Genomic DNA, 15,062 nt, shown 5'->3' on the forward strand with positions numbered 1-15,062 from the left:
AAAGGAATAGGGAATGGCATGCAATATGCAGCGAATGCAGCAAGATGTGAAAATAGGAAATAACAGAATAGTGTAGAATTGGAAGTGTAGAGACAGCTTGTACTGTTCACCCCTCAGGAGCAAACAGAGTTTGAATTAATTGCGATCAGCACACTGTTCATTGAAGGCATCAGCAGGAGTTTAACCACAAACGCAGACCTTCATTTGCCCATGAAGCCACTCACCACAACTTATTTACAGTATATTTACAAGCTGAGCAGGACCTGTAAAATGTCGAATTTACGAGCTCCCTTTTAATTAGAAATACTGTCTCCTAGAGTTGGCTGATGAATTGCACATTCAATTTATTGGCAATGGAAAGAGTTTGCAGTTGTTGGATATTGACATGCCTGCTAGAGTATCAAGCTTGACATCCGTTTTTCACTAAGACGAGAAATATATTGCATCTTTGCCTTATAAAAAGCCAGAGGTCATGTTTTCATGTGCGATCTTATTCTATATTGATTGAAACGGCTGAGAGTAATGTGAATGCGGGTGCTCTCTCTTTCTACTGTATGATTTTTTTTTCTTTGTAGTTAGTTTTATCCGTTTTAATGGTGAAGGTCATTTCACTCGAGTTGCCCATTGCTAAGATAAAAAAAAAAAAAGAGATGAAAGATAGAAACAGGAAAATAATTGTGTGGGATTCATTTAAAAATATTAGTTGCGTAAATCTGAAGGCTTCTTCTGAGGTTATGTCACAGTGAACAATTTTACAGTTTTTTACAGACAATTTTTCAATGTGTCTTGATTCATTTCAGGATACAACTAACATGTGCTTTTGATGTTTGACCCACATGAATTTGATCGTCCATTTGAACGCACTTCCTCTCCTCTGTGTTTCCTTGACTCTCATGTGACTCTGAATGCTTGCTTTGAAATCTAATTTTGAGATATCAAGGCTGCATTTTGTCTTTATTTCACTGGAACAATGAGTGAAAAGAAAGAACAACAGGAAATGGGATATATCATTCTTCGTATGGGGGGGATGTGTTTCTTTCCCTAGGTGAAACAGGTGTTTCCTGCTCCACATGCACAAAGTCACAACCTTCATTTACCATATTACTAATGAGAGCTCAGACTGAAATACATTCCATATTGGTTTTATTGGTGAAACAATTATTACATGTGCAGTGAGTCACACACTTAGCACTCGTGCACGGACAGATAAGTGGACAAACAGTCTGCTGGACGTGGGGCACTTGTATAAAATATACTCTCTGTTGACACCATGGTTGACATTTCAAGTATTTGTACCGAAAAAACTAACACTAACACAGGGCCAAGCTTTTCAAAGAATAAATATGTATTTTTCTGATTTAAATGCTGAACTAACCATCATAAAGCATAATGATATCTAGAATTACAGCTGTGGAAGCAGTACTACAAATCGTCATATACACATGGATGTACAGGCACACACACACACATTTTCCTCTAACCTTAACCATATCAAACCATATCAAACCATATTGTCATAAAAACATCAAACAGTTGTGATAAACAACATAATACCTGGTGTGTACAAACACAAAATTAACTTAACTACTGCAATTTAACATCTAACCCTAACCTAATCCAAGCTGAGGTTGGGCCCAGCGGTTAAGTTCCAAAAAAATCTGTTAGATCTCACAAGTATGATAGGCTCCTGAGTTTTGAACCTAGCAAATATAGTAAAACAAGCCCACACACACATACACACTCCACCTCCTTGTTGCCACCCCCTTGAACATGGGCTTATTGTTTTACAAACTGACCTTTGCCTTGAGTTGAGAGGCCTTTGTCCTGAGACAATGGAGCCCATATTGTAAACCATGCCAGTCAATGGCGACTACACAGCTGCCGCAGAATGGGTGCAGATTGTCCAGGGTCCAAGTTGAAGGCTTAGAGGCAGGCACTTGTGGCAAGTGTGTGTTGTCTGTGCTGGCGTATTTTTGTCTGCACTGTTTGAGTCTGTGGGATGGAAGCCTGTTTTCGAGAGGCGGCAGATGGACCGGTGCAATTAGACTCAGCCTTCTTGTGTGTAGAAGTGTACTAGCGCACACAAACAGACACATGCAAACCCACACATCCACATGCAGTCAGTGCTGTGCATGATGCAGATGTCTCTGAAACACTAGACTTGACAGATGCTGTAATGGTGAGTTGAGTTCTATCTACTGGGGCTAAGTGATAAATCAATGTTATAGATTGTTGACGTTTATCAAGACGATGTCGACAGATTTTGTTGCCCTTCATGTGCATTACAATGAACGAGATTTATCAAAAAACTATTAGTGGGATTATTTTTACATCTAATTTATGTCTCCTTGTCAAATTAAAGGACTTAGTTGTCTTATCTTTTAGTAAATTATTGTTGATGGAATAAAACAGATCATTTCAATACATATTTCTGGGAGATTATTGTGGCAATTAGTCTCTATCCTTTCATATTTTGTTGGCAAGGTGATAAGTGGAGAGCTTATTTTGCAGGTGAAATAATTGGGAGAAAAATATTTTTTTCATTCTCTTTAGTCGCATCCATATTTCAACAAAAATGGGAACAGAACTGTGATAAAAGACCGCCTTTCCTCGAGCATCTCTGCGTATACCTTCAGCAATCATGTATCAAAGTGCAGTAACTGACAGGCACGGAGGAAGCAAACCTGTGACTGAAAGATCGGGGTTTAAAATCTTAGCAGCGTAGTCGCTGTTAAAATCTTGGCGCTTAAATCCCTTAACAAGTACCATCAGGGCTACGACCCACATGCACTTAACCTTTAACCTTTGCAGTGCGGCAGCTTCGTGCTCAGTAGTGCGATACTGTGCTGCACAGCTTCCAGGTGTGACAGTGTTAACGTGTGAATGTGATCCAGCTTTCTCTCCTCTCGCCTGCCTCCCCTCAGTCATTCATGCAAACATGAATGTGTTCTCTTTTCAGTCAATGAGTCAGATTAAATGAAGCTTATGATTTGATAGCTTACAAATATGTGTCATTTTCAGCTATTATTCCAGGTATGACTTTCAGCCATTTCATTGCAAATTTGTTGTGGTGCATCACTCGCAGTCAGGATGAATTCTGTTGGTCTCACTCTTGCTATCAAGTGGCTTTGTATCCTGTTGACTGTGCTGTAGATACCAGTCGTTCCCTTATGCTCTCTTCCTTTCCTCCTAAGATCGGCACATCAGGGAAACAAACACGCACGCGCACATAATGAACACACACAGCTGAAGGCTCATGCAAACACCTACACCAAAAGGCCTTACAAGAGCAAAGCATTGACACCTGAGTGCAGTGGTACAAGCCCCAGCACCCCATGTGCAACGCGCACTCACTCACACATGCACGAGCTTGACAGGAGGGAATAGCTCACAGAGATACTCTTTGTCAACAACTTGGAAAAAGCAGCTATTTCGGGCCACTCTATTCCAGGTAGGATAAGCCATCTTATTTGTGTGAAGAGCCTTTATGAGACAAAACAAGTCGTGACAGCTACTATTGCCCTTTCTTCCCCTCTGCGTCATCTCCACAGGCTGTGCACTCTGTTGTCTTCGCCCATTTGTTTGCGTAGAGTCTTGCTTGTGAACCTGCTCTAGTCATGTTGAGTAAATTGTGAATATAGATTCCCAACTGGCTTGGTGCAATGATGAGCAGATGCACTCACAGATGTTTTGCCTCTATGTGTCTGTTTACCAGTTCAAATATCCCAATTACATACTATAGAGGTTTGTTCATCTATTGAAGCAATCCAACGTAGATTCTAACAAGAACACTTTTAATGAAGTATTAAAAAGCTGAGTTACCTTCATTTTTGGTGGAAAAGTAAGATTTAGTTTTGGTAGCTATAGTAAATATCCCAGATTTTTCACTGTTCTCGTTGATACATCCTGCGTGTTGTTGTGCAAATATTTACGGAATGCTTTTGGGGTTTAGATTTTCATATTTCAAATTTACAAATAAAGGAGTTCTTTGTATACCACATCGAAGAAGAATAAACATGGTGAATGTGCTCCTTTGATGCATGATCAGTTATTGTAGGCGAAGATGTAAACTCCCTCGACGTCCATATGTAATCCTCACATTCAGTTCATGTTTTTGGAACTTGAATCTATCCAGAAATGCTATCCTTTTGAAAGGGAATCAATGTTCAAGACCTGAAGCTACAACCTGAATATGAGATCTAAGCAGCATAAAATGAATTTTTGATCAAAAATACTTCACACTAGCACAATTAAGCATTGATGAAACACAGGGTGAACATGGGTGACACACCCTGGATTTTTTAAATTTTATTTTGATTTTCCAACTCCATGAAAATAAACTATTTTCTAACTACAACTTCTTTACTTACTGTGATATTAAACCTGTTTTGAATTCTAAAACTTACTTCAAAGTCAAAGTACAGGAAGATATTTTTAATTTTGCACATCACAGAAAAATTGTGGTTTCAAAATCATGAGAAAATGAGCAGTGTTCAAAGTGTTTGTTTCAACAGAACCAGACTGCTTAGATATGAAATCACAAGAGCACACTGCAGATATGAAATATTATCACTTTCCAGCTGTGGAAGTTATCAACAATAAAAATTTAATCAAATTGTGCAGCTTAAGTCCTATTGGCGCAGATGTCCTGCTGAGGATTCAGCTGAGATATTGGCACAATATGAACATGCCAGTGGGGGACAGAGAGACTCGATACACCGGTCGCAATGGTGTACCAGTGTATTTATTAACCTGACCTCTCGAGTAAAATTTAGTGAAAAATAACAGGTGAAAAATTAGGCAGTTGTTGGCAGTGATCCTCAACCCCACACTGGTTCCAAAAAAAACCCCATCAATCCAGTAACCACTTACTCTTGAAACTTTGGTTCTATATGTAGGCGACTTCAGTAGTGTGCTGCTGACACTGCACAAATTTAATCCACAGTGTGTTTTTCCAGTAAGTGCGTGCACATACAGTTTTGTAACAATCACAGTACAAGATCCTTAACTATGCCATGAATCTACCGAGCATACATCTGATTATCGGAGCTGGTTGTAACCTGTCCAACATCTGCGGTGGTCTTGTTTTTCAAATTTGCTCTTCACAAAATTAATCCAGCTCTTCTTCTTCTCAATATTTTTCTGAAGTTCAGCTGGCTGCCCAAGTTCTGTAAATCCTGGCATTAAGGGAAGATGTATTTCCATAATGAAGGCAGAACAGTTAGCTCACTACTAACATCCACACAGGTGAATGAGATGGTTGTCTAAGGCTAATTCATTGTAGTAGGCGTATTTATAACAGTGGCAGGGTGAACTTTTGGTTACCTTAAATCCTACCTTAATATTACTGAACAAAACATTTATGAAAGTCTGCTGAACACTCCAACTGCACAATTCTGCAAAACATAGTTCTGAGTCTTTTAAAATGTTTTAAAAGAGTTATTTTTTAAAGGCGGGGTAGGGGATCTTTTTCTGGAACATTTTTTTACATATTGCTTGAAATACTCTTCACACTCCCATTGCAACCAATTAATTAAAAGTTTTGACACAAATATAAAATTTTTTAGTGGCCTCTAGAGCGTACAATCTAGGAAAAACAGTATCCAATCATTGTGAACGGACCGTTCACAATGATTGGATACTGATGCCGTCTATCAAACCGCAATCTGCTCACCCCTCCTTCCCCCTGTGCACGTACCCTGCTCCGTGAACGAATTACGCGTCCAGAAGCTTGGCAGGAAGCTAAACTAGAGCAGGCTTGGCTAGCACCTAGCATTATTAAACGTATAGTTAGCATATACTAAATACTAAATACTAAATACGGCAACGATCGATGCTTGCTGTCAGAACAGCGCTCGTGCACCTTCGTGCTCGTGCGCGTTCATGTACTCTAGAGGCGTGCCTTCGGGGGGAAAGTGAAGAAAAGGGTTGGGACTTTTTACCTGTGTATTTTCAAAATGCAGCTTCGCTGGACTCAAAATCCAGGATATCCTACCCTACCTTTAACACATGCAAAATGTTCCCTTGCTTTATTTTTATTTGAAGGACATCAAACCGTGCCATGGCAAAGTAACACGAACATACAGTAGTTAAAAGAAAAATATCACCGTGCTCTATCGTCTAACTCGGGTGAATTACTATTTTCAATACACATGCCTGCTCCAGGTTGTTGATTAGAACATATCAGCCCATCAGGGATATGAAAACTGCAATAAGATCCAGACCTCTGCCCTGTGTGATTTGAATATGAAATGATAAGATTATTGATTTTGGTTGTTTGGATCCCCCACCCCAGGTGATATTGTGGCAGTGCAATCACTGTAGCTGACATTTAGCACTGTGTTTACTTTTGCTGTCTCCATTGATTGCATCAAAATTGCCGCCCATACATCCTGCAGGAGCTCATTGTATCATTAGTTTTAGAGAAGTGATGGATAGAGCTTATCAGAAATGCGACAGTGGAGATCTTTGCCGGAGCAGCAAATAACCACTTTGCCCTCCAGTCACAGAATCATGGTTCTTGTGCGCTTGCATTTCAAATACCTTTGAATCTCGTTGTAAGGATGGCTGATGCCATTCATATGACTGTTGGTTAACACAGGTATGATAATATAGGAAAGATATTCATAGCGTTCTCCGTTAGAACTTAAATCCAGTGATATGGTAAACCATTTTATGTGTGAGCTGAAATCTAAAGTTCAACCCAGCAGGGAACAGTAATAAGCCTCGATTTTTATGTGTTAATGTTCCAGGTACATTTCTAGCACTGTATAACCACCGCTGTGCCTCCTCAATGCCAGTAAACTTTCAAGAAAATCTCTTGCTCAATTTAGATTTTCGAACTAAAAAATGCAACTAACGAAAGACATTATATGCTCATCGCTGTTCTGAGCAGCACTGCTGTCAAAGCAGCTCAAAAGAGGCTGTAATGTTTAATATCTTCTTTGTTAAGTCTGAGGAAGATTTCTCCATATGTACAGCAACCTGTTTATTTAAAAAAAAAAAAACTTTTTATACACAACTCAAGGTGACAATCTGCAAATGAATGTACTCTCCTCTTAGGTAGATTTATTTGCATTTCTAATGCCATTTTCTCAGCAGTTAGACAATTCAGCCTTAAGTGCCTCCTTTTATATTTATATACCAGTGTTGGTGCTTATGCATTATTAAATTATGAAGAGCCTGGTAAGCACCCCAGAAAGGCTTTTTTTAAAATAAATATTTAAGTACCCTGATATACACAGATCATATCTGCCCTGTACTGCAATGGCTGCAAATGTTTGGTCCTAATGCCCCACACAGAAATCATCTTTTCCCCAGCCAACTGAATCAAAGGGATCAACGAGAGTTTTTGAAGTTTGCTGATTCCGAACATTTTTTTTTTTTTGCATTTTTCAGGGAAAGTACCTTGATCTACCATGAGAGAAATGGGAGCAGAAGTCTCATTTTCTAGGTCTTTTGTATAAGGTTAGTTAGAAATGGAAATAGAAAACAATGGAGACAATAAACATTTCTAATCTTGTTTACCGAACAAAAGAGGGAAATGGGTTTGTTGGGCAGATGACAATGAAGACAGAGGAGGCAAAGAAAAAAGACGATAAGAAAAAGCAGCACAGATAAGATGTGTTTAAACCAGAGAAATAAACTGGATGGAAGACAGCAGTAGAAAATGAAACCAGAAGGAATTGTCCTGAACCAAAAAAATAAATGATAAATACGACGATAAAGCCCTACAACAAGAAAGGTGACAAAGATTTGAGCGTATCTTCCCACTAAACAAGCCTGGTCCTTTCATTAAGGTTTAAATCTAGGCCATGAGTGTCCTATCCTGCCTGTTTGCCTCCTCTTTAAAGTAGCATTATTCACTGCTGAGGTAGCTGTTCTTCATACTGTACGGGGCAAGTTTCTCTTCTCCTCTTCTCTTGCAAATACAATTGCACAGACACACACAAACCCTGCCTCTGCCTTTAAGGCATGGCTTTGACATATCCACTGTGACAGTACTGGGTTTAGAACACGGTGACAGAGTGGAAGAGAGGGAGATGGCGATGGGGGAGCGAGAAGGTGGTATGAAGGAGAAGACAGATGAATCAAAAGGGGAAAGCAAAAGAAGTGGCAGTGGAATCAACGTCAGTGCTTGTCTCATTGACATAAGTAAGTGTTTCAGGGGCAGTTTTGCAAACCAATAACTTCCCCTTATGGGTTACTCGGTTCCAGCTCCATGCAGGAGGCTGCATATTAATATACCTGTTTGACTGTGAAGGCTTGAAGATGTATGTATATGGCACAGTTACTTGTTTAGAGCATCCATTTATTGAGCAAAAATACAAATGTCCTTTGTCAGTTGCGAGGCACATTTTCACAATTCATGTATTCTTTTTTTTCCCTTTTTGGTCTTAGTTTTTTTTTTTTTACCACAATTCATGTATTCTTTTTTTTCCCTTTTTGGTCTTAGTTTTTTTTTTTACCACAATTCATGTATTCTTTTTTTCCCTTTTTGGTCTTAGTTTTTTTTTTTTTTTACCACAATTCATGTATTCTTTTTTTTCCCTTTTTGGTCTTAGTTTTTTTTTTACCACAATTCATGTATTCTTTTTTTCCCTTTTTGGTCTTAGTTTTTTTTTTACCACAATTCATGTATTCTTTTTTTCCCTTTTTGGTCTTAGTTTTTTTTTTTTTACCACAATTCATGTATTCTTTTTTTTCCCTTTTTGGTCTTAGTTTTTTTTTTTACCAGAAAAGTTAAGATATACCGGATCTCATCCAGGAGTCTTGGTCAAGCTAGCAGCACAATTTCACATTAAAAAAAAAAAAAAAACTATCCCACAATAACAAGGGATGCTTGAGGGTTTGTTCCTACAGTGTACAGAGTCTTGGAACCATCTCTATGCAGAATATTTTTTACAAAGATGAGTATTTTGGTCAATTTACCTGATATGCCAATATGAAATGGTAATAAAACAATATGCTTTACTGCTCCGACAACCTCAGTCAAATCAGATAGAACGTAAGCCATTTTCATACAGGAACTTTGGTCCGAACTTTTTCCAAGGTTGCTGTTCACCAAAGCACAGCAGGAGGCGTTCAGCTGGAGATGCACTCTCCCGGCTGGAAATGTTAGGAAGGAGGTTGTGGGGGATGGCTGTCAAGAGCACAAAGGAGGCAGCCTCTACAATTGTGCTGTGGAAATCGCTATGTTTTCTTTATAACACTTGAGAATAACAGATGAGGCCCCTAGTTGTGCTGATACGGGTACTGTATGTATCTGGGGGTATCCATGATGGCAAGGAGTGAGCAGGAAGCAGCATACAGACTAGTAGAAAGGACAACATTTCACCAGCACATACTAACTAGGCTAACTGGCATATCGGCAGGAAAAGCTCCAGAGTATTTGCTGGCACATTTATACACATTGCTTCATCCGATGATGTTCTGGAGATTTTACTAGGCAGCTGGGTGGAAAATTGCTCCAGAAAGTCTGGAGGTAATGTTGTGGACTTTTGCATTCCCTCACTGTCTCAAGAACTTTTCACGACTCCAGTGAATATGAGAAAAAGCTTTAAAACACTTTATCCATTTCAAATCTGGGGTGACATTTTATGCTTTCATTTTTCAAGCCAGATGTGAGGTGAGCATTCTGAATCTGAGAAATGAGAGGTTTTTGTGGGCAATTTTATGTGTTTAGAAAACCCCAGAAAGACAAAAAACATCAACGAGTCACACTCACTTTCACTTGATAACTGATCAGGGGTTTAAACCTGGTGTTGGCTACAAAGACTCTTTAACACCAGGGCTGACAATCTCCTGAACCGGTAATATGTCGTACTTTATGCTGGTTTTACTCTACTTATGCATGTTAACAATTTATATGCTGACATTCTTGCAGACAATGTTGACTTTTCACATGAAATGCAAATTGTTCAATGGGAGCATGCTTTCTTAGTCAGATAATTCTGTTACACTCAATTGTGACCAAGTGCTATTAGTCATGTTGTGGCCTTTGTAGGGAAGCATAATAGGGCCTATGTAAGTTTGATGCACATATACTCATGCATATTACATGAGTATACATACATATTACATTATGAAATTGAGCTTATTGAAACATTATCTGATGTCTAAAGGCTTTGTTTTATTAAATTGTGTTATAATATTTGATGCCACAGATAAACAGTGAGATAGAATATAAGTGCTTTATTAATTTGCTTTTGGCATTCTCACTGGCTCTACTCCGTCTCCATCCCTATGTCACTCCTGCCTAATTCCTCTTTCTTTTATCAGTTTTTCTGAGCTCTTTTCCTCCCTGACCTCCTCCAGGCATATCCTACTTCATCTTCTGCCCCCCCCCCCCCTTATCCTTCATCTTCTCTTCATTCCCCAACCATCCCCTCAACTCCACTTCTCCTCCTTTTTCGATTCTTCGTTGCATATCTCCACCTTAGCAAAATCTTGTCTCACGAGGGAGGCAGTGTGCACAGACTTGATTAGACTGGAGCATTAGAAAGTTCAGAGCACGGCAGAACAGAAAGTGGTGTCTAGCCGCCAGGCAGAGTGGAATCAAAACGGATGTGCCTTGCACACGAGGTCGTTTGGCGATGGATTTTCAGGGTGGTTTCAGTGCATCGGATTTCTGGGAGTGTCCTTAGAGCAGCCAGAGGCAGCCATGCAGAAACTGCAGTGGGCCGGTCAAAGCCAGAGCCTTCCCCAGATGTATAGCGTGTCTAACATAGAGGAAGAGAATGAGATGCTGACTCCAAAGCTTTGAACTATTTGGAGAGGAGATGATTTTAAAATGATATGTCATGTTAGAGACACATTTGTGCAGATGATAAACATTTTCTTTTCAGAGCAACAGAGGGAAATGGACTGATATGACAGTACAGCCTTTTTTTGAATATTTGTCTCATGCAAAATGCAAAGGGGACCAGATTCAGCCTGATCTGTGCTGCCATGTCCTATTATTCATCAGCATATCGTGTTAGAAAAAAGATGTTTGGACTAAATGGTAAAAAAGAAATGTGTACATTAATCTAAAGATTTAAGAAAAATGACCGAAAAAACAGCCTTTACAATACATAGAACACAATGTCACTAAATTGCCACCACCAATCTTCCCGGTGAGGACATTAAATGACCAAAACATGTCACACTGATGTGGGGGTGACCCATACCTTGAAGGCTACTCTGCAGCACTCTGCAGTTCTTTGCTGCTCAGCCGCACAAAGGATTTACAACCACTGTATGAAATAAATCGCCAGCCGGGCTACTTGTCTTCCAGGCACCGATGACAATTGTGCACATTCCTATAGTCAACCAGCCCCTCACCCACCTACTCACACACGTCTGCATGCATCAGTGTGTGCGTATGTGTGTGTGTACTGTACATCATTACATGAAAATTGCCAGTGGGAACAACCATACGGCTTTCTGGTTGCACCAGCTTGATATACACTTTCAAAATGAGAGACACTAGCTGACATGACTGTTTGTCTCGTTGAGTTTAGATTTGGCCAGAGTAAAACATGTGACACCAACTCATTATTAATTGTGATTTTAATGTGGTCCGAGGGGGGATTGTATCCGAGCTTCCCCATGCTCAAAACCTCCAGACACATGCAACAGTACAGAAACGTGTTGTGGTCGAGATGTCAAGACATTCACATTGTTTGGAGCAGACAGTTTCCCTCAGCCTCTGGACACACCGTGGGGCCACTTGCTGCCAATCAGCATTTCAGGCCTTCTACTGAAAATCGCTCATTATGGTTTGTGTACATGCTTGTTGTACATTGCTCTTCATATAAGTGTGCATAAGTTGTAATAGGTGTGCTGGTGTCTCCAATTATTGGCCACAGGCCAGTCTCCCACCAGCTTCCATCCTGGTCAATCATCTCCTGCTCAATGCTGCAAGATTAACAACCGGGCTTTGTGTGTATGTCTCTATGTGTGTGTCACATGCATGGTCACTCCAATCAAAATTCTTCCAGCTTGTCTACCTGCACTGATGATGATTTGCCACGCTGCTCCCACTCTCTTACCAACACCCCCCCCACACAGACACACACACAGGCATACACACAAAATCCATGGTGGTTAAACCTACCCTAGCAGGCCAACTGGAGGTAATTTACCATAGCTTGGCGGACACATGCCATTTTACTGAACATGGTGCATAGCCCCCCGAGCTTTGCTCTGCACTGACGTTTCCCTCCAGCAGAGCAAAGAACGAACAACTGAGGAGTCTAAAGAGAAGGAAGCAAAAAACAGGTGAAGAAAAACAAAGTGAAGCAAAATGGCAAGGTGAAGGAAAAAAAGCTGAGTGCTTTCCTTTGCAATTCTGGTACACTGAAAAACAAACTAGTCTGACTAAGTGCATGTACATGGTTGTAAATTTACATGAAACTTTTTTTTTTATGGAACACATCAATTGCCTTGTCTGACTGTGCTTTGTCAACACATATCTCAATAAAACAATTCTACAAATTGGAGGGTTTATCTTATGAGGATGCATTCAGTTTTCTTTCACCTCTGAAGAAACTCTTTTCTGCTTGTCTAATTTAGGAGAGTATGGAAATTCTGTGTCATAGCTTATTCTTTGCTTTTTGATGTTATTATTCTAACTACTGAAATGTAATGTCCTTGCTGCATTCTTTTTCGGCATATACACAGTATAGACTACAAATACAGCATGGACACATGTAAGAGTGTCTGCCTGCAGGCTGAGGTAGTAGGGCATCTGGTCTCCAAGTGATGAGCGTGTGTGTGTGTGTGTGTGCGTGTAAACTGGGGGGGATTGGGGTAACAGGTGCACGTGCGTGTGAGTGTGTGCGTGTGACGCATGTTGACAAGGTAGCCCAGACTGGTCAGCACTCATTAGCGAAAGAAAGAATCCCCGAATGAGAAGTGCTGTGACAGGCAGGACTCTCGTTAAGAGACTGCACACACACACACACACACGCGCACGCACACACACACACACACACACACACCCCCACATTTACAGACACATTGACTCAGGCTGCCTTGGTGAACAGAATGAGCCAGACATCAAGTAGTTCATGGATGCATGCAATATGGTGTGTGAGTGGTGCGACCTTGGCGACAGCGTTGTTAATGCCGACGCTGTAGGAAATGAAGATTCAGGGCAGAAATATATAGGACATAGAGTTCCTGTCACTTACACATGCATGACGACCAGGGAGTGGTCTGTTTTCTTCATTCTCTAAAGTACACAATGTGTGGGGACTTTTAATTGGAATAACTTTACTAACAAAATATAAATCACAAGTCTCTTGTGTCAAAGATATTGAAAATCTTATGTCCGTTTGGCAGCAAACTTTTCAAGGCAAAAAAGGATCAATTATTGTTAGATTTGGAATATTTTCAACAAAGATTAAACAGATATGACTGAAGTGGAGATGGATGGAAGCAGCAGATACATCTAAGGACATAAATCCAGCGACAGATATCAGTTTTAGTCTGGCTCTGCCCATTAGCTGATGTTGTGTTCTGTTGCTATCTACTTGGGTGTGGCTCCAAAGAGAAGAAATGTTGAGCTCATTTTTAAAAAATGTGCCCTTTTAAACTGAAAGTAGGTTCACAGGTTCACATGATGTCTGCCAGACCTTATGCGCACAATCTTTTGATGAATACAGAGTGTAAACACATCACATATGTTCTGATAATTAGCATAATTACTGGCTGTTTATTCGTAATATTCCAACCTATCAACAGATTAATATAATGAAAGGAAACAGGTTACAAAAACAAGGCACTGCTTGGGGCAGTCACCATTGTCTATTCATTATGGACTCTTTGGATGGAACGTATTTTTATGTCATTATCTGAGCATATGGGAGAATGCAGCCCTACTGAATTATGAACATAACTAGACTGATTTGACTTTGGATTAGTCCCGGACTGCTTCAGGCTAACACGTAACTATTGTCTGTGAAGTCACCATGAGCTCAGAGGAAATGAAAGGGTTAATTAACCAATGGGTGTGGTGGCGGTGGAGCATACGGGGTGATGGAATAGCTTTTGAATTATGAAACAGAGGAATGCTGTGACTGGTGGCGTCCGGCCATATGTTGCCGTGTGCCTCCTCTGTCTAGCTGGGGACAGCTGGTCAAATTGCTCATGTTCGACCGAGTTAGGGTCCAATCAATCAAAATGGGGCAGTTTGCGCAGTTGTTTAAGCGGCGGCAAGAATAATGCACAGGAGTGTGTTGTGAGTCTATCATTTTAGAGCCATTAGGGATTTGTCAGGAACTGTTAGCTGAAATGAAATCTCACTCCCATAGAATCGGGTACAAAAGCTTTTATTTAGGCAGCTGAATGTATTTGAATGTGCGGCGTTCAAGGTTATTTTTAAGAAAGCCTTAAAAGGGATGCTCTGAATCATGGAATTTGAAGCATTTGTGTGAAAAAGCTATGCTGTAAATATGACGCGTACATTTTATACAATTGATCAGTCATTTTCTTTTCACACCAAACTTGTTTGACAGAGATGAATTCAAAATAAAATCCTTTAAAACATTTTGTAACTGTACCTTACAATTCTTTTGTTCATTCCGACAATGACAACCGATCAACCAACCTTTAGAGAGCATGCGACCTCAAGTGGTCTTGAGCAACTGCATATGAGTTGTTGGTATCATCGTAAAAAGAATATATTTTGTATATATTTTTAGATTTAATTTTTAACCCTAGCCAAGTAATGTTGTCATCCAAACCCAAAGGACAAATTTGTTTCTGTAAAGTGTTATTTTTTATGTAAACCAAGAGAGTGAAGCCCGATTTATAGTCGTCCGGGAAAGGCTACGGAGAGCCACGGAGACCCTCCCCGAGACGCTCTTCGTCGCTTGCGTGCGTTGGCCAAAATTCCTATCTATCCGTCGAGGAGACGGAGACTCGCGGAGACCGGAAGGGTTGTGATTGGTCGGCTAACAACATAATTTCCGGAATCAGTTTTCCGGTTTAGCTCCTTTCTCTCACAACCACAACACCGCCATTTTTGAAAGAGTTTACTGTGTGCCGGTCAACATTTGATCAAAATTATTTGC

At 40.2% G+C, this 15,062-nt stretch overlaps 1 protein-coding gene across 1 annotated transcript in view; it reads left to right on the forward strand.

Moving 5' to 3' along the window:
- The window catches only part of adgrl3.1 (adhesion G protein-coupled receptor L3.1), a 131,635-nt gene that overhangs the window by 16,636 nt on the left and 99,937 nt on the right, over positions 1 to 15,062 (forward strand). The window lies entirely within an intron of this gene.

The sequence above is a fragment of the Odontesthes bonariensis genome, chromosome 4, assembly GCF_027942865.1.
Source record: "Odontesthes bonariensis isolate fOdoBon6 chromosome 4, fOdoBon6.hap1, whole genome shotgun sequence".
NCBI lineage: Eukaryota > Metazoa > Chordata > Actinopteri > Atheriniformes > Atherinopsidae > Odontesthes > Odontesthes bonariensis.